This window comes from Lotus japonicus, chromosome 3 (assembly GCF_012489685.1).
Source record: "Lotus japonicus ecotype B-129 chromosome 3, LjGifu_v1.2".
NCBI classification, from domain to species: Eukaryota; Viridiplantae; Streptophyta; class Magnoliopsida; order Fabales; family Fabaceae; genus Lotus; species Lotus japonicus.
Window position 1 is genome coordinate 11,111,060 of NC_080043.1, and position 20,519 is coordinate 11,131,578.

General features: G+C 42.2%; 3 long non-coding RNA genes across 3 annotated transcripts; all 3 read left to right on the forward strand.

Annotated features, from left to right (window-relative positions):
• Positions 1-6,330: 6,330 nt before the first annotated feature.
• On the forward strand, positions 6,331-8,502 carry LOC130748681 (uncharacterized). The gene is made up of 2 exons (XR_009022759.1): positions 6,331-6,794; positions 8,197-8,502. It is a non-coding gene; the product is annotated as an uncharacterized LOC130748681 (long non-coding RNA).
• A 3,411-nt stretch (positions 8,503-11,913) lies between these two features.
• Positions 11,914-14,340, forward strand: LOC130748563 (uncharacterized). Its single transcript, XR_009022732.1, has 2 exons — positions 11,914-12,632; positions 14,035-14,340. It is a non-coding gene; the product is annotated as an uncharacterized LOC130748563 (long non-coding RNA).
• Positions 14,341-17,751: 3,411 nt separating this feature from the next.
• LOC130748686 (uncharacterized) lies at positions 17,752-20,174 on the forward strand. Its single transcript, XR_009022761.1, has 2 exons — positions 17,752-18,470; positions 19,869-20,174. It is a non-coding gene; the product is annotated as an uncharacterized LOC130748686 (long non-coding RNA).
• Positions 20,175-20,519: the final 345 nt, after the last annotated feature.

A 20,519-nucleotide genomic window follows, 5' to 3' on the forward strand; every position in this document is an offset into this window, starting at 1 on the left:
AGCGCCTAGGCGCTGGGGGATGGGCGCCTAGGCGCCAATTGGTCCAGAGAGCATGTTTTTTACATGCAATTGGCGTTCAGGCGCTCTGAATTGGCGCCTGAGCGCCCAGACTCGACCTGTTAGCCTTTAAATAGGCTTTTTGTCATTTCTTTTGTAACTTTTGTCATTTTTATCATTTTGTTTCATAAGTTAGAAGAGAGAGCTTGAGTTCTGAAGCTTTGGGAGCTTTCCCTAGGTCTTATGTTCCAGGTTTTATCTTTATTTTCTAACATGGATTTCATAGCCATGCTTGGCTAAACACCTTTTTGCTTTGGGTTCCTTGTAAGACTCTTGATGTTTTAATCTTATTTCCTTTTTCTTCACATGAATCATCTGAGTAAACCCTTGAATTCCATATCTATGCTTTATGTTTCAAGTTAGATCATGAGCTAGCTTTATGCTTTTCTATAATATAATGGAAATTTGTTATAGATTAGGGACATGATATGGGATTACCTCTTCTATGCTTGCTACTAGGAATAGAGTAGGGGTTGGGGTTTGTTGGCCTGAATTGCATGCTTAGTGCCTTTAGCAAATGTTTAGGTTGTCAAGGAATTGAACCTATCTTTTGACTTTAGAGTATTGTCTATACAAGGCATTGATAGATGATTACATAGGCTATAACATCAAGGAGAGACTCAGAATTTTTGTGGGAAGAATAGGTTAATTTAAAACTGATTTAGTTAAGCAAGAACCCAAGGCAAGATCACCATTGTTATCACACACTTACATTTCTTAAGTTTGTCACTCAATCACTTGAACAATCAACCCTTAAAACTAAATTTTATTTGCTTTCCAACCTTGAACTCGAATCTTAAACTGAATTGCCACACCAATTCCCTGTGGTTCGATAATTTAAAACCGGGTGAATTCCGTACACTTGCGGATTAACCAACAGACATTCCCAAGCTCTGTTCCTAACCTAAGAAGTTCATGTCCTAGTGGATAGAATCTCTGACTGTCACTCAAGAAATCCTAATAGTTCCGACTAGATAATCCTATTCTAGAGAGGTGAGTATCCCGACTAGTCACTCGGTTTAGACCTCATTCCCAACTCATGATATTCATTCCTAAGGGTTAATGTCTCCTATTGTCTCCTATTGAATGAAGATGATGATGGTGCTGATGTTTCAGCCGATGCTCCAGCAACTGCCCTCGACAATGAGTCAGAAGCAAGTGCTGATGAAAAGGAAGACAAGGATATCACGTCAGACAAAAGCTCCATCAATCAGGGTTCAGAAGAATCATCCTCAAGAAAACATTATTGGTAATCTTCAAGAAGGGGTGACTACCAGATCCAGAAGTATAATTGCTCATAGTTGTTTCATCTCTAAGATAGAACCCAAGAATGTCAATGACGCTCTCACTGATGAATACTGGATAAATGCTATGCAAGAGGAGCTAGAGCAGTTCAGGAGAAATGAAGTGTGGGAGTTAGTGCCTAGACCTGAAGAAGTAAACATCATTGGCACTAAGTGGATCTTCAAGAAAAAATCAGATGAAACTGGAATAGTCACAAGGAATAAAGCAAGGCTTGTTGCTCAAGGATATACTCAGATAGAAGGAGTTGATTTTGATGAGACCTTTGCTCCAGTAGCTAGACTGGAATCTATAAGACTCTTGTTGGGTGTTGCTTGTCTCTTGAAGTTCAGACTTTATCAGATGGATGTGAAGAGTGCTTTTCTGAATGGCTATTTGAATGAAGAAGTCTATGTTGAACAACCTAAAGGATTTACAGATCCACATCATCCAGATTATGTGTACAAGTTGAGGAAGGCCTTGTATGGTTTGAAGCAAGCACCTAGGGCTTGGTATGAAAGGTTAACTGAATTCCTTGTAAGCAATGGTTACAGTAAGGGTGGAATTGATAAAACTCTGTTTGTGAAGAATGACAAAGGTAAGCTCATGATAGCACAGATTTATGTTGATGACATTGTCTTTGGAGGAATGTCGAACTCAATGGAGGAGCATTTCGTCCGACAAATGAAATCTGAATTTGAGATGAGCCTAGTTGGTGAATTGAACTATTTTCTAGGACTACAAGTCAAATAAATGGAGGATTCTATGTTCATATCACAGAGTAAGTATGCTAAAGGGTTAGTCAAGAAGTTTGGCCTTGAAAAGGCTGGTCACAAGAGAACTCCTGCTGCTACACACATCAAACTTTCCAAGGATGAGCAGGGGAAAGATGTTGATCAAAGTCTCTATAGAAGCATGATTGGAAGCTTGTTGTATCTCACTGCTAGCAGACCAGATATCACCTTTGCAGTTGGTGTATGTGCAAGATATCAAGCAGCTCCTAAGGCTAGTCATCTGCTACAAGTCAAGAGAATTATCAAGTACATCAATGGCATGAGTGACTATGGTATTCTCTATACTCATGATACAAGTTCTTCTTTAGTTGGTTTCTGTGATGCAGATTGGGCAGGTAGTGCAGATGATAGAAAGAGCACATCTGGTGGATGTTTCTTCCTAGGGAATAATCTGATTTCATGGTTTAGCAAGAAGCAGAATTGTGTCTCATTGTCTATAGCTGAAGCAGAGTATATTGCAGCTGGAAGTAGTTGTACTCAACTCATGTGGATGAAGCAAATGTTGAAGGAGTATGATGTTGAACAGGATGTCATGACATTGTACTGCGACAATCTCAGTGCAATCAATATTTCCAAGATTCCATACAGCATAGCAGGACCAAGCATATTGACATTAGACATCATTTTATTAGAGACTTGGTGGAGGATAAAATTGTCAATTTGGAGCATGTTACAACTGAAAAGCAATTGGCTGACATTTTCACAAAACCCCTTGATGCAATCACTTTTGAAAAATTAAGAGGCAGTCTAGGGATTTGTTTTTCTGATGCATAGCAATTAGCGTGCCCCAGTGTGTTAACGGCTAGTTTATTCTTGGTCATCATTAACTGCCGTTGTGACATCAGCAGAGAGAAAGTTACTTCATGGTTCACTTATCCTATAACTACCTCCAATGGGCAAATTGTGTTCTCTCAACCGTTTGTGCATCTATCTTCTTCCAGACTTATCATCTCTCATTTGCTATTCTGTTTCGTTGTTCTGTACTCTGTCTGTAATTGCTCTCAATTCATCATGTCTCAAAGTTCAGGAAAGAAGGAATCTGTCAATGTCAAGATTGAAAGAACTGCTAAAGGAGTCAAGTGTATGGGTTTGAAGAGTGATTCTTCTCAACCATCTTTTATGTCCAAGAAAGCTCCCAAGAAGATGCGATCACGAAACCAAACATGTAAGGTCTACAAATCACAGGTCAAGAACAGCAAAACCCCAAATGTTCCTATCCTTGAGGATGTTCCTGACGAAGAGGAAATCAATGATGAAGATTCTCCTGTGAAATCGCCCCCTGATGTTGTGCCTGATGTTGAGACATCTGAGTCTAAGGAAAGTTCTGCTCAAGAAAATCCTGGAAAGGATTCCACTTCTCAAGAAGATTCAGGCAATGCTACCCAGCCTGATATCTCTGTTTCATCCTCTTCAAAGGATGTTGATCCAAAGAATGGTAACTCTGAGGATATCAATTCTGAAGAGCCAATCCAGGCTCCAGCTTCTGTTCAGGACATCTCTGATGATGGTTCTGATGGTGTTCCTCTGACTGAGTCATTTGCTGATAGTGTTGCTGCGAGGATGAAGAAGAAAAGAAGGGGTTCTTCTTCTGAAGTCACTTCTACTCCATCAAAGAAATTCAAGTCATCACCTATAAACTACAAGTCACGACAGGCCAGTGTGAAGAGTAAGGGAAAGCACAAGGAAGACAAGACTCCTAATGAGAAGAAGAAGAGGAAGATTCCAATTGAAGACTCTGAGTCAGATGTTGAAGTCGGTGTCCAGGACATTCGATCTTCTGAGAAAAAGAAGTTTTCTGGTAAGCGTATTCCTCAGAATGTTCGTGCTGTTCCTATTGATAGAGTGTCTTTCCACTTAGAAGAGAATGTTCAGAAGTGGAAGTTTGTTTGCAAGAGGAGAATGGCCAAGGAAAGGGAAGTTGGTTCTGATGTTCTTGAATGCAGAGATGTAATTGCACTGATTCAGAAAGCAGGTCTGATGAAGACTATTCAGAATGTGGGACGGTGCTATGAGAAGCTTGTGAGAGAGTTCTTGGTGAATCTCTCTGTTGATGTGGGACTTCCTGATAGTGCAGAGTTCAGGAAAGTCTATGTGCGGGCTGAATATGTGATGTTCTCACCTGCTGTGGTCAATCAAACACTTGGAAGAAGTGCTATTGAATTTGTTGATGAAGAAGTGTCCATGGATGATGTTGCCAAGGAGCTTACTGCAGGTTATGTGAAGAAGTGGCCTAGCAAGAAGTTGTTGTCTACTGGAAATCTGAGTGTGAAGTATGCTATTCTTAACAGGATTGGTGCTGTGAATTGGGTTCCTACTCAGCATACCTCTGGTGTTTCTGCAACGCTTGCCAAATTGATCTATAGGATAGGCAAGTCTATTGCATTTGATTTTGGGACTTTTGTGTTTGAGCAGACATTGAAGCATGTTGATACTTGTGTTGTGAAGCTGCCTGTTTCATTTCCTTCACTTCTTACTGAGATCATTCTGAAGCAACATCCTCAGATGTGCTAGACATTGCTTTACCAATCACTTTGGATCAACGTTTGTTTCTGGAGCCACATGTGCTAGACATTGCTTTACCAACCAGCAGAACATCTGCTCCTCCTGTGACTGAATCTGGCACTAAGGCCATAATTACTGAATTACTAGAAGTCTCCAAGGCTTTGCGGGAGACAATCAGGGTGAGTACTGCCAGGAAGCTCAAGGTTGATGCGTTGCTACTCAAGCTACAAGAAGAAGAACGTCCAGATGGTGAGCAAAGTGTTGCTGCTACAGCTGCTCAGAAAGCGGGTAATGAAGAGGAGGAAGGATCTGAAGAAAGTGCAGACGAGTCTGGGGAGGAGTCCGGCTCTGAAGCCTAGTTTGCTTTGTTCTTTTGGTATTGTTTTTTTTTTATGCACCCTTTGCAAATTTGTGCTAAAAAGGGGGAGTATTTCAGAAGTCTGTGATTTCAGAAGTTTGTTTGTTCAGATGTTTGAGTTTTCTTGTTCAGATGTTTGAGTTTTCAGAAGTCAGATGCTTGAGTTTTCAGATGTAAAGACCTATGTTTCTACTGTGAAGTTTTACTGTGAAGTTGCTTCTGATAGTGTTAGCTTTGGTTTGTTTAATTTGAAGACAAGTTCAAGATCAGGCTATGTTTGTTTCAAGAGGCATTTTCTGTTAGCAGAATTTCTGACAGCCTATGTGTTGCCAACTTCTGAAGGCAGTATTTCTGAAACGTTACTTCTGAAACGTTATTTCTGAAACGTTACTGTAGTACTTCTGATCATGTGCGGTTAGCTTCTGATAGTAGTACTTCTGATCATGTGCTGCCAGCTTCTGACGGTAGTATTTCTAACACTATGATGTTCAAGCTGTTCTATTTTGGTGTCATCATGTGCTAAGGCTGATTGTACTTCTGGTTTTTTGTTTGTAAGTATTTTTGTTCCGACTATGCCTTCTGAAGTATGATAGTTGGTTGTGGAGTTGCATCTGTAAGGCCCTAAGTTCAATTTGGAACAATTTTATGGATGTTTGAATAAAATTGAAGTTTTAGCTAATGTTTGATAACTGGCAGATTAGAACTGTCAACTTGTGAGAATATTTAGAGGGTCTTAACGACTTCATTTGGGAAAACTTCCTTCATGAGAGTTGTAACCCTTTAAGTTAAGAAAATTCTCGATGTGGTTTCGTGTAAATCCGATATTTGTAGCTCCAGATATCCCTATTTTAATGAGCAAAGGTCGGGCTGTACAGTACCTACGAAATTTTATTAAAAGTTGGGTTTGTGTTTTGGGCTTAAACCTTTTTAATTTGGGTTAAGTGGTGGATTAAACTCATAATCAGAAGGTTCTTAGGCTGAATGGAGCATTATGGGCCAAGGAAGGCTGATCCAAGGAAAGAAGCAAGGGTTTTGAAAACCCTAAGGCTTGGTGAGCCGCCGGCTGCCCATGGAAAAGGAAGGGGGCTGCAGCTGGTTTTTCCTCTGAATTATGAGCTTTAATGAGCCATTAATACTCATAATTCATGATCCTTGCTGGAATTTTTCTCTTGAAAAGCCATGAATATGATCCTCAAATGTTGTTTATGATCTGAATCTATGATTTTATGCGAGTTGCCATGGTATTTGTTAAGTTTTGTGCTATTTTGCACTTGTTATAACATGATCCTTGTTTTGTGCTATTTTTCTCTTGGTGAGCCGCCGGCTGCCCATGGAAAAGGAAGGGGGCTGCAGCTGGTTTTTCCTCTGAATTATGAGCTTTAATGAGCCATTAATACTCTTTTCTTGGGCTGTATCAGATCTGAAACCAGAACCCTAGCCCACACAAGCCCTGGCCGCCACCTATAGGCAAGGATTAGAGTGAAATCCTTATTTTCTTACATGCAAAACAGCACCAGAAAATATTTCACGTAAACACCAACCAAACAAGCAAACCAGCACCCTTCCCCTTGCTCCTAAGAGGCCTCCACTCGTCACCCTTGCACCACCAGCAGCCACCGCCCACCAAGGAGGAGGAGACACGAGAAAGAGAGAAAAACCGCAAGGAAGGAGAGGAAACGCGAGAAGGAGAGGAAGCACGTGGAGGAAGGAGAATTTTGGACAGCAGAGGAAGCTCTTTCTATTCTTCACTTCTCTCCATCAAAATCCTGCTTCTTTTCATCTAAATTCATTCAAAACCCGAGGTAAGGGCTGGTTCTAGGAATGGGTAGGTTCTTTAGGGAATATGCCATGAATTGCCATGAGAAACAACTTGAGTTTTGGACTGTTTTTTCATGATTTCCTGTACATGCTTGCTTGCTGGAATTTTTCTCTTGAAAAGCCATGAATATGATCCTCAAATGTTGTTTATGATCTGAATCTATGATTTTATGCGAGTTGCCATGGTATTTGTTAAGTTTTGTGCTATTTTGCACTTGTTATAACATGATCCTTGCTAAATGTTTGGTTCTGAAATTTTGAGTGGATATTTGGGTTGTTGGGGCTGTACCAAGATTGCCATGATCAAAGGGGAAGCACGGAAAATTATTTTTGAAAACCATAGAGGCATGGGAGTTTCGCTGCCAGTTTCCTGTACTGGACAGCGGACTTCAGAGCCCCTTTTTACCTGTTTATGGTCATCAAATGAAAAAGTGATTAAAATGAAAGTTGTAGATTTTCGAAATATCTTTCCAGACATATAAAAATCATAATTTTTGGTTTAGTAATGTGATCTGGGGGTCGTGTTTAGTAACTGTCACACCTGCTGTTTTTCCTGTTCCGGACAGTTAGCTTTAAGGCCTAATATCACCTAATTCTGGGACTCAAATGAACAAGTGTGTAACTAGAGAGTTGTAGATATTTAAAATAGCTTTCTGGAAAGGTATCACACGTGATTTTTGGTTGAAAGATGCATTCTGTGGCTATATTTTTGTGAAAGTTGTTTCTGCTGTCAATATGTTGAAGTTGCGATGATATATTATGCATGAGTGAATGTTCTTGCGTTCCTTTACGTGGATTATATTTATTTTCTCAGTTAATGGTTCAAGGGTCGCTCACCTAGCCGTAATTCCCTTGTAATCTGTGAATGTTGTGTTGTGAAGGTTGTTGTATAAAGAGTATGATAAGACTCTAGGATTGACTTTAGAGACTTAACAAAGAGAAAAGTGTAATAAACTCGCTTGCAAGTAAATGTGAATAATTTGGACATAGGTCAGGTAGACTATGGTCCATGAGAACGATGGTACCTTGCACGCGAGGGAGTTATTTGGGTTGACTGCGGTCTCCCGTGAACCTTGTGGGCCGGTGTGGCTTCACGTGATTTGGTTGACTGCGGTCACCGTGAACTTTTGTGGATCATTGCGGCTCCACGTGATTTGGTTGACTGCGGTCACCGTGATAACCGTGCCTCTGCGGAAGCACGAAGATGGCCATGGAAGTTTTGGTGGGTTGTGTGAAGTGAGATTCCGTTAGTAACTGACTTTTTCCCATAAAAGACATATAATGTACTTATATTATATATGTTGTTGTTGATTTTGTCATTATCATTCTTTTTGTTGGACCTGACCCTGCTTGTTTGCTATGTGTTTATTTGGGGGGGGGGGGTAGATGGTCGTGAAGATAATGGCGACGACTCATTCTTGGGAGTTGATGCTACGTGACGAGACACTACCAGATGACGACTACACTTCTGATGAAGAGGAAGAAGATAAAGAGGAAGGGGCCAAGGATATGGTTGGGTTGTGAGACATCCATTTTTCTTTTGGGTTGAGAGTACCGAGTTTTGGAAGTATTGAACCATTACTTTATTTTAGTTGAGATAGTTTAACTTGATGTAATTTACTTTGAAGTTTTCTTCCGGATATTTATTTCATACTCTTTTCAATGATTAATAAAGTTTGAGGTTTAGGTTGATGTTTATTTCCGCAAGTTTGAAATGGTTAAGTTTCGAGAATTTTGTAAAATTGAACTTTTATCATTAATTCAAGATTAATAAGTGAATCGACGAAAACTCTTTACGAAAATTGGTTAATTAGTTACTGTGTAACACTAGAGAAATCGGGGCGTTACATTGTGGTATCAGAGCTCCGGTTGAGAAACCAGAGCACTAAGGGTTTTGGGCTTACGAGTTTCCGAACTTGTTGGTGTTTTTGTTTTGTTTTTTGATAAAGATGTTTTCAAAGCTTCACGGTGAGATTAGGTAGACTTGTTTGCTAAGATGTTTGCTTGGCTGTGAGATTGTCTGTAGTTAGTATCATTGCCTTGATACTTGAGACTAAGTGTTTGATTATATTAAGATGTTTGAACTCTGAGATCGATTGATGGAATGTCAATCGAAGGAAGAGTGGGCTTTTGAATCCCTTTTGCGCCCCAAGGTGTACGCCTATGTGCGTTTGTGTGCACCTGTGCTATTGGTAAAGAAGAAGGATGGGAAGTCCAGGTTGTGTGTGGATTACCGGCAGCTGAATAAGGTGACAGTGAAGAATCGTTATCCGATGCCTCGGATAGATGATTTGATGGATCAACTTCGGGGAGCTGTTGTTTTCTCGAAGATAGATATGAAGTCAGGATATCACCAGATCCGTGTCAAGGAATCTGACGTCCAGAAGACCGCATTCAGGACTCGATACGGGCATTATGAATATCTTGTGATGCCGTTTGGGGTTACTAATGCACCCGCAGTGTTTATGGACTACATGAACAGAGTGTTCAGACCATTCCTGGACAAGTTCGTGGTGGTATTCATCGATGACATCCTAATCTACTCGAAGTGTAGAGAGGAACATGAGGAGCATCTACGCCAGGTGTTGGGCGTGTTGCGAGAGAAACAGCTATATGCTAACGGCTCAAAGTGTGAGTTCTGGATGGAGGAGGTGAAATTTTTGGGGCATGTCATATCAAGTCAGGGTGTGGTAGTGGACCCTAGCAAGATCGAGACGATTCTGTCATGGGAGCAACCTAAGACGGCAAGCGACATCAGAAGCTTTGTTGGGCTTGCTGGCTACTATAGACGATTCGTCAAAGATTATGCAAAGTTGACTTCGCCGTTGACCCAGTTGACAAAGAAGAATCAACCGTTTGCATGGACGGAGAAGTGTGATGCTAGTTTCCAGGAGTTGAAGAAGCGGCTGACCACCGCACCCATACTAGCTTTACCTAAGGAAGGAGAACCTTATGACGTGTACTGTGATGCGTCACACAATGGTTTGGGGTGTGTAATGATGCAAGATAAGAAAGCAATTGCCTATGCTTCAAGGTAGTTGAAGACTCATGAGAAGAACTACCCCACACATGACTTGGAGTTGGCTGCCATAGTTTATGCTCTCAAGATTTGGAGACACTATCTCTATGGCAGTATGTTCACGATCTACAGTGATCATAAGAGTTTAAAGTACTTATTTGATCAGAAGGATCTGAACATGAGGCAACGGAGGTGGATGGAATTCCTTCAGGACTATGAGTTCACTCTACAGTACCATCCGGGGGAAAGCAATGTCGTAGCCGACGCTCTCAGCCGGAAGGCTATACATGTGTCCTTAATGATGGTCAAGGAGTTAGAACTGTTGGAGGCTTTCCGAGATATGAGCTTGGACGTTAAGCTCGCACCAGGAAGACTGAGTTTCGGAATGGTGACGGTGTCAAGTGGACTTTTGGAAGAGATCAAGTCTAGACAAGAGACTGATGAAGGGATAGCTGAGTGGCGAGACCGTGTGACTCAGGGAAAGGCACCAGAGTTCTCTATTGGGAATGACAATATTCTGCGATGCAAGGGACGGATATGTGTGCCTAACGATGCAGAAATGAGAAGATTGATCCTGGATGAAGGGCACAAGAGTAGGTTGAGTATCCATCCCGGAATGAACAAGATGTATCAGGACTTGAAACTTCACTTCTGGTGGCCTGGGATGAAGAAGCAGGTTGCTGAGTATGTTTCTACTTGTTTGACATGTCAGAAAGCGATGGTAGAGCATCAGAAGCCCGCAGGGAAGCTGCAACCACTAGATGTCCCAGAGTGGAAGTGGGACAGTATTTCTATGGACTTCGTGACGGCTTTACCTTTAACTCGGAGGAAGTTCGATGCAATTTGGGTTGTTGTTGATCGTTTGACAAAGACCGCTCATTTTATCCCGATCAACCTAAAGTACAAGGTGGAGAAATTGGCGGAGATTTATGTGGCTGAGGTTGTGCGTCTACATGGTGTACCGACCAGCATCGTATCAGACAGAGTTCCGAGGTTTACCTCTCACTTTTGGGGAGCCTTGCAGCAGGCCCTCAGAACTAAGTTGAGATTGAGCTCTGCCTATCATCCGCAAACCGATGGGCAGACAGAGAGGACAATCCAGTCGCTGGAAGATTTGCTACGGGCCTGTGTGTTGGATCACAAGGGCAGTTGGGATGAGATGCTGCCATTGATCGAATTCACTTACAACAATAGTTTCCATGCGAGCATCGACATGGCACCTTACGAAGCTTTGTACGGTCGGAGGTGTCGTACGCCCTTATGCTGGCATCAAGATGGGGAAAATTTGGTGATTGGCCCGGAATTGGTGCAACAGACCACCGAGGAAGTCAGGAGAATTCAGGAAAAGATGAGAACCGCGCAGAGTCGCCAAAAGAGTTACGCCGACAACCGACGGAAGGAGTTGGAATTTCAGGCCGGAGACCATGTCTTCTTGCGGGTTACCCCGATGACAGGTGTCGGAAGGGCAATCAAGTCCAAGAAGCTTACTTCGAGGTTTATTGGGCCGTACCAAATCACGGAGCGAGTTGGACCGGTGGCGTACAGGATCGCCCTACCACCGTTTCTATCCAACATCCATGACGTTCTTCATGTGTCGCAGTTGCGGAAGTACATGGCAGATGATTCGCATGTGATTACGCCAGACGACTTACAGCTGAGAGATGATCTGACAATGGAGGTGCCACCCATCAAGATCGTCGACCGAAGCATAAAGCGCTTAAGAAACAAGGAGGTGCCTTTAGTGAAGGTCGTGTGGAACCAAGAGACTGGTGACGCGACCTGGGAGTTAGAGGATAAGATGCGGGAGTCACACCCCGATTTATTTGTAAACCCTTAAGTTTCGAGGGCGAAACTATTTTTAAGGGGGGTGGTATTGTAAGGCCCTAAGTTCAATTTGGAACAATTTTATGGATGTTTGAATAAAATTGAAGTTTTAGCTAATGTTTGATAACTGGCAGATTAGAACTGTCAACTTGTGCGAATTTTTAGAGGGTCTTAACGACTTCATTTGGGAAAACTTCCTTCATGAGAGTTGTAACCCCTTAAGTTAAGAAACTTCTCGATGTGGTTTCGTGTAAATCCGATATCTGTAGCTCCAGATATCCCTGTTTTAATGAGCAAAGGTCGGGCTGTACAGTACCTACGAAATTTTATTAAAAGTTGGGTTTGTGTTTTGGGCTTAAACCTTTTTAATTTGGGTTAAGTGGTGGATTAAACTCATAATCAGAAGGTTCTTAGGCTGAATGGAGCATTATGGGCCAAGGAAGGCTGATCCAAGGAAAGAAGCAAGGGTTTTGAAAACCCTAAGGCTTGGTGAGCCGCCGGCTGCCCATGGAAAAGGAAGGGGGCTGCAGCTGGTTTTTCCTCTGAATTATGAGCTTTAATGAGCCATTAATACTCTTTTCTTGGGCTGTATCAGATCTGAAACCAGAACCCTAGCCCACACAAGCCCTGGCCGCCACCTATAGGCAAGGATTAGAGTGAAATCCTTATTTTCTTACATGCAAAACAGCACCAGAAAATATTTCACGTAAACACCAACCAAACAAGCAAACCAGCACCCTTCCCCTTGCTCCTAAGAGGCCTCCACTCGTCACCCTTGCACCACCAGCAGCCACCGCCCACCAAGGAGGAGGAGACACGAGAAAGAGAGAAAAACCGCAAGGAAGGAGAGGAAACGCGAGAAGGAGAGGAAGCACGTGGAGGAAGGAGAATTTTGGACAGCAGAGGAAGCTCTTTCTATTCTTCACTTCTCTCCATCAAAATCCTGCTTCTTTTCATCTAAATTCATTCAAAACCCGAGGTAAGGGCTGGTTCTAGGAATGGGTAGGTTCTTTAGGGAATATGCCATGAATTGCCATGAGAAACAACTTGAGTTTTGGACTGTTTTTGCATGATTTCCTGTACATGCTTGCTTGCTGGAATTTTTCTCTTGAAAAGCCATGAATATGATCCTCAAACGTTGTTTATGATCTGAATCTATGATTTTATGCGAGTTGCCATGGTATTTGTTAAGTTTTGTGCTATTTTGCACTTGTTATAACATGATCCTTGCTAAATGTTTGGTTCTGAAATTTTGAGTCGATATTTGGGTTGTTGGGGCTGTACCAAGATTGCCATGATCAAAGGGGAAGGAAGGAAAATTATTTTTGAAAACCATAGAGGCATGGGAGTTTCGCTGTCAGTTTCCTGTACTGGACAGCAGACTTCAGAGCCCCTTTTTACCTGTTTATGGTCATCAAATGAAAAAGTGATTAAAATGAAAGTTGTAGATTTTCGAAATATCTTTCCAGACATATAAAAATCATAATTTTTGGTTTAGTAATGTGATCTGGGGGTCGTGTTTAGTAACTGTCACACCTGCTGTTTTTCCTGTTCCGGACAGTTAGCTTTAAGGCCTAATATCACCTAATTCTGGGACTCAAATGAACAAGTGTGTAACTAGAGAGTTGTAGATATTTAAAATAGCTTTCTGGAAAGGTATCACACGTGATTTTTGGTTGAAAGATGCATTCTGTGGCTATATTTTTGTGAAAGTTGTTTCTGCTGTCAATATGTTGAAGTTGCGATGATATATTATGCATGAGTGAATGTTCTTGCGTTCCTTTACGTGGATTATATTTATTTTCTCAGTTAATGGTTCAAGGGTCGCTCACCTAGCCGTAATTCCCTTGTAATCTGTGAATGTTGTGTTGTGAAGGTTGTTGTATAAAGAGTATGATAAGACTCTAGGATTGACTTTAGAGACTTAACAAAGAGAAAAGTGTAATAAACTCGCTTGCAAGTAAATGTGAATAATTTGGACATAGGTCAGGTAGACTATGGTCCATGAGAACGATGGTACCTTGCACGCGAGGGAGTTATTTGGGTTGACTGCGGTCTCCCGTGAACCTTGTGGGCCGGTGTGGCTTCACGTGATTTGGTTGACTGCGGTCACCGTGAACTTTTGTGGATCATTGCGGCTCCACGTGATTTGGTTGACTGCGGTCACCGTGATAACCGTGCCTCTGCGGAAGCACGAAGATGGCCATGGAAGTTTTGGTGGGTTGTGTGAAGTGAGATTCCGTTAGTAACTGACTTTTTCCCATAAAAGACATATAATGTACTTATATTATATATGTTGTTGTTGATTTTGTCATTATCATTCTTTTTGTTGGACCTGACCCTGCTTGTTTGCTATGTGTTTATTTGGGGGGGGGGGGTAGATGGTCGTGAAGATAATGGCGACGACTCATTCTTGGGAGTTGATGCTACGTGACGAGACACTACCAGATGACGACTACACTTCTGATGAAGAGGAAGAAGATAAAGAGGAAGGGGCCAAGGATATGGTTGGGTTGTGAGACATCCATTTTTCTTTTGGGTTGAGAGTACCGAGTTTTGGAAGTATTGAACCATTACTTTATTTTAGTTGAGATAGTTTAACTTGATGTAATTTACTTTGAAGTTTTCTTCCGGATATTTATTTCATACTCTTTTCAATGATTAATAAAGTTTGAGGTTTAGGTTGATGTTTATTTCCGCAAGTTTGAAATGGTTAAGTTTCGAGAATTTTGTAAAATTGAACTTTTATCATTAATTCAAGATTAATAAGTGAATCGACGAAAACTCTTTACGAAAATTGGTTAATTAGTTACTGTGTAACACTAGAGAAATCGGGGCGTTACATTGTGGTATCAGAGCTCCGGTTGAGAAACCAGAGCACTAAGGGTTTTGGGCTTACGAGTTTCCGAACTTGTTGGTGTTTTTGTTTTGTTTTTTGATAAAGATGTTTTCAAAGCTTCACGGTGAGATTAGGTAGACTTGTTTGCTAAGATGTTTGCTTGGCTGTGAGATTGTCTGTAGTTAGTATCATTGCCTTGATACTTGAGACTAAGTGTTTGATTATATTAAGATGTTTGAACTCTGAGATCGATTGATGGAATGTCAATCGAAGGAAGAGTGGGCTTTTGAATCCCTTTTGCGCCCCAAGGTGTACGCCTATGTGCGTTTGTGTGCACCTGTGCTATTGGTAAAGAAGAAGGATGGGAAGTCCAGGTTGTGTGTGGATTACCGGCAGCTGAATAAGGTGACAGTGAAGAATCGTTATCCGATGCCTCGGATAGATGATTTGATGGATCAACTTCGGGGAGCTGTTGTTTTCTCGAAGATAGATATGAAGTCAGGATATCACCAGATCCGTGTCAAGGAATCTGACGTCCAGAAGACCGCATTCAGGACTCGATACGGGCATTATGAATATCTTGTGATGCCGTTTGGGGTTACTAATGCACCCGCAGTGTTTATGGACTACATGAACAGAGTGTTCAGACCATTCCTGGACAAGTTCGTGGTGGTATTCATCGATGACATCCTAATCTACTCGAAGTGTAGAGAGGAACATGAGGAGCATCTACGCCAGGTGTTGGGCGTGTTGCGAGAGAAACAGCTATATGCTAACGGCTCAAAGTGTGAGTTCTGGATGGAGGAGGTGAAATTTTTGGGGCATGTCATATCAAGTCAGGGTGTGGTAGTGGACCCTAGCAAGATCGAGACGATTCTGTCATGGGAGCAACCTAAGACGGCAAGCGACATCAGAAGCTTTGTTGGGCTTGCTGGCTACTATAGACGATTCGTCAAAGATTATGCAAAGTTGACTTCGCCGTTGACCCAGTTGACAAAGAAGAATCAACCGTTTGCATGGACGGAGAAGTGTGATGCTAGTTTCCAGGAGTTGAAGAAGCGGCTGACCACCGCACCCATACTAGCTTTACCTAAGGAAGGAGAACCTTATGACGTGTACTGTGATGCGTCACACAATGGTTTGGGGTGTGTAATGATGCAAGATAAGAAAGCAATTGCCTATGCTTCAAGGCAGTTGAAGACTCATGAGAAGAACTACCCCACACATGACTTGGAGTTGGCTGCCATAGTTTATGCTCTCAAGATTTGGAGACACTATCTCTATGGCAGTATGTTCACGATCTACAGCGATCATAAGAGTTTAAAGTACTTATTTGATCAGAAGGATCTGAACATGAGGCAACGGAGGTGGATGGAATTCCTTCAGGACTATGAGTTCACTCTACAGTACCATCCGGGGAAAAGCAATGTCGTAGCCGACGCTCTCAGCCGGAAGGCTATACATGTGTCCTTAATGATGGTCAAGGAGTTAGAACTGTTGGAGGCTTTCCGAGATATGAGCTTGGACGTTAAGCTCGCACCAGGAAGACTGAGTTTCGGAATGGTGACGGTGTCAAGTGGACTTTTGGAAGAGATCAAGTCTAGACAAGAGACTGATGAAGGGATAGCTGAGTGGCGAGACCGTGTGACTCAGGGAAAGGCACCAGAGTTCTCTATTGGGAATGACAATATTCTGCGATGCAAGGGACGGATATGTGTGCCTAACGATGCAGAAATGAGAAGATTGATCCTGGATGAAGGGCACAAGAGTAGGTTGAGTATCCATCCCGGAATGAACAAGATGTATCAGGACTTGAAACTTCACTTCTGGTGGCCTGGGATGAAGAAGCAGGTTGCTGAGTATGTTTCTACTTGTTTGACATGTCAGAAAGCGAAGGTAGAGCATCAGAAGCCCGCAGGGAAGCTGCAACCACTAGATGTCCCAGAGTGGAAGTGGGACAGTATTTCTATGGACTTCGTGACGGCTTTACCTTTAACTCGGAGGAAGTTCGATGCAATTTGGGTTGTTGTTGATCGTTTGACAAAGACCGCTCATTTTATCCCGATCAACCTAAAGTACAAGGTGGAGAAATTGGCGGAGATTTATGTGGCTGAGGTTGTGCGTCTACATGGTGTACCGACCAGCATCGTATCAGACAGAGTTCCGAGGTTTACCTCTCACTTTTGGGGAGCCTTGCAGCAGGCCCTCAGAACTAAGTTGAGATTGAGCTCTGCCTATCATCCGCAAACCGATGGGCAGACAGAGAGGACAATCCAGTCGCTGGAAGATTTGCTACGGGCCTGTGTGTTGGATCACAAGGGCAATTGGGATGAGATGCTGCCATTGATCGAATTCACTTACAACAATAGTTTCCATGCGAGCATCGACATGGCACCTTACGAAGCTTTGTACGGTCGGAGGTGTCTTACGCCCTTATGCTGGCATCAAGATGGGGAAAATTTGGTGATTGGCCCGGAATTGGTGCAACAGACCACCGAGGAAGTCAGGAGAATTCAGGAAAAGATGAGAACAGCGCAGAGTCGCCAAAAGAGTTACGCCGACAACCGACGGAAGGAGTTGGAATTTCAGGCCGGAGACCATGTCTTCTTGCGGGTTACCCCGATGACAGGTGTCGGAAGGGCAATCAAGTCCAAGAAGCTTACTTCGAGGTTTATTGGGCCGTACCAAATCACGGAGCGAGTTGGACCGGTGGCGTACAGGATCGCCCTACCACCGTTTCTATCCAACATCCATGACATTCTTCATGTGTCGCAGTTGCGGAAGTACATGGCAGATGATTCGCATGTGATTACGCCAGACGACTTACAACTGAGAGATGATCTGACAATGGAGGTGCCACCCATCAAGATCGTCGACCGAAGCATAAAGCGCTTAAGAAACAAGGAGGTGCCTTTAGTGAAGGTCGTGTGGAACCAAGAGACTGGTGACGCGACCTGGGAGTTAGAGGATAAGATGCGGGAGTCACACCCCGATTTATTTGTAAACCCTTAAGTTTCGAGGGCGAAACTATTTTTAAGGGGGGTGGTATTGTAAGGCCCTAAGTTCAATTTGGAACAATTTTATGGATGTTTGAATAAAATTGAAGTTTTAGCTAATGTTTGATAACTGGCAGATTAGAACTGTCAACTTGTGCGAATTTTTAGAGGGTCTTAACGACTTCATTTGGGAAAACTTCCTTCATGAGAGTTGTAACCCCTTAAGTTAAGAAACTTCTCGATGTGGTTTCGTGTAAATCCGATATCTGTAGCTCCAGATATCCCTGTTTTAATGAGCAAAGGTCGGGCTGTACAGTACCTACGAAATTTTATTAAAAGTTGGGTTTGTGTTTTGGGCTTAAACCTTTTTAATTTGGGTTAAGTGGTGGATTAAACTCATAATCAGAAGGTTCTTAGGCTGAATGGAGCATTATGGGCCAAGGAAGGCTGATCCAAGGAAAGAAGCAAGGGTTTTGAAAACCCTAAGGCTTGGTGAGCCGCCGGCTGCCCATGGAAAAGGAAGGGGGCTGCAGCTGGTTTTTCCTCTGAATTATGAGCTTTAATGAGCCATTAATACTCTTTTCTTGGGCTGTATCAGATCTGAAACCAGAACCCTAGCCCACACAAGCCCTGGCCGCCACCTATAGGCAAGGATTAGAGTGAAATCCTTATTTTCTTACATGCAAAACAGCACCAGAAAATATTTCACGTAAACACCAACCAAACAAGCAAACCAGCACCCTTCCCCTTGCTCCTAAGAGGCCTCCACTCGTCACCCTTGCACCACCAGCAGCCACCGCCCACCAAGGAGGAGGAGACACGAGAAAGAGAGAAAAACCGCAAGGAAGGAGAGGAAACGCGAGAAGGAGAGGAAGCACGTGGAGGAAGGAGAATTTTGGACAGCAGAGGAAGCTCTTTCTATTCTTCACTTCTCTCCATCAAAATCCTGCTTCTTTTCATCTAAATTCATTCAAAACCCGAGGTAAGGGCTGGTTCTAGGAATGGGTAGGTTCTTTAGGGAATATGCCATGAATTGCCATGAGAAACAACTTGAGTTTTAGACTGTTTTTGCATGATTTCCTGTACATGCTTGCTTGCTGGAATTTTTCTCTTGAAAAGCCATGAATATGATCCTCAAACGTTGTTTATGATCTGAATCTATGATTTTATGCGAGTTGCCATGGTATTTGTTAAGTTTTGTGCTATTTTGCACTTGTTATAACATGATCCTTGCTAAATGTTTGGTTCTGAAATTTTGAGTCGATATTTGGGTTGTTGGGGCTGTACCAAGATTGCCATGATCAAAGGGGAAGGAAGGAAAATTATTTTTGAAAACCATAGAGGCATGGGAGTTTCGCTGCCAGTTTCCTGTACTGGACAGCGGACTTCAGAGCCCCTTTTTACCTGTTTATGATCATCAAATGAAAAAGTGATTAAAATGAAAGTTGTAGATTTTCGAAATATCTTTCCAGACATATAAAAATCATAATTTTCGGTTTAGTAATGTGATCTGGGGGTCGTGTTTAGTAACTGTCACACCTGCTGTTTATCCTGTTCCGGACAGTTAGCTTTAAGGCCTAATATCACCTAATTCTGGGACTCAAATGAACAAGTGTGTAACTAAAGAGTTGTAGATATTTAAAATAGCTTTCTGGAAAGGTATCATACGTGATTTTTGGTTGAAAGATGCATTATGTGGCTATATTTTTGTGAAAGTTGTTTCTGCTGTCAATATGTTGAAGTTGCGATGATATATAATGCATGAGTGAATGTTCTTGCGTTCCTTTACGTGGATTATATTTATTTTCTCAGTTAATGGTTCAAGGGTCGCTCACCTAGCCGTAATTCCCTTGTAATCTGTGAATGTTGTGTTGTGAAGGTTGTTGTATAAAGAGTATGATAAGACTCTAGGATTGACTTTAGAGACTTAACAAAGAGAAAAGTGTAATAAACTCGCTTGCAAGTAAATGTGAATAATTTGGACATAGGTCAGGTAGACTATGGTCCATGAGAACGATGATACCTTGCACGCGAGGGAGTTATTTGGGTTGACTGCGGTCTCCCGTGAACCTTGTGGGCCGGTGTGGCTTCACGTGATTTGGTTGACTGCGGTCACCGTGAACTTTTGTGGATCATTGCGGCTCCACGTGATTTGGTTGACTGCGGTCACTGTGATAACCGTGCCTCTGCGGAAGCACGAAGATGGCCATGGAAGTTTTGGTGGGTTGTGTGAAGTGAGATTCCGTTAGTAACTGACTCTTTCCCATAAAAGACATATAATGTACTTATATTATATATGTTGTTGTTGATTTTGTCATTATCATTCTTTTTGTTGGACCTGACCCTGCTTGTTTGCTATGTGTTTATTTGGGGGGGGTAGATTGTCGTGAAGATAATGGCGACGACTCATTCTTGGGAGTTGATGCTACGTGACGAGCCACTACCAGATGACGACTACACTTCTGATGAAGAGGAAGAAGATAAAGAGGAAGGGGCCAAGGATATGGTTGGGTTGTGAGACATCCATTTTTCTTTTGGGTTGAGAGTACCGAGTTTTGGAAGTATTGAACCATTACTTTATTTTAGTTGAGATAGTTTAACTTGATGTAATTTACTTTGAAGTTTTCTTCCGGATATTTATTTCATACTCTTTTCAATGATTAATAAAGTTTGAGGTTTAGGTTGATGTTTATTTCCGCAAGTTTTAAATGGTTAAGTTTCGAGAATTTTGTAAAATTGAACTTTTATCATTAATTCAAGATTAATAAGTGAATCGACGAAAACTCTTTACGAAAATTGGTTAATTAGTTACTGTGTAACACTCGAGAAATCGGGGCGTTACAGCATCAGTTGAGGGGAAGCTCTGACTATGGGGGAGAATTGTTTCTCTAGTTTTTATCCTCTCATATTGTGAGTTGTTTTAGACAAAATTTGACAAAGGGGGAGATTGTTGGAACATGTTGTCGTGCATTTTGTCAAAACAACCGATTGTCGAAGCAGATGCCGTGGCATCTGATCTCGTGAAGCTAGG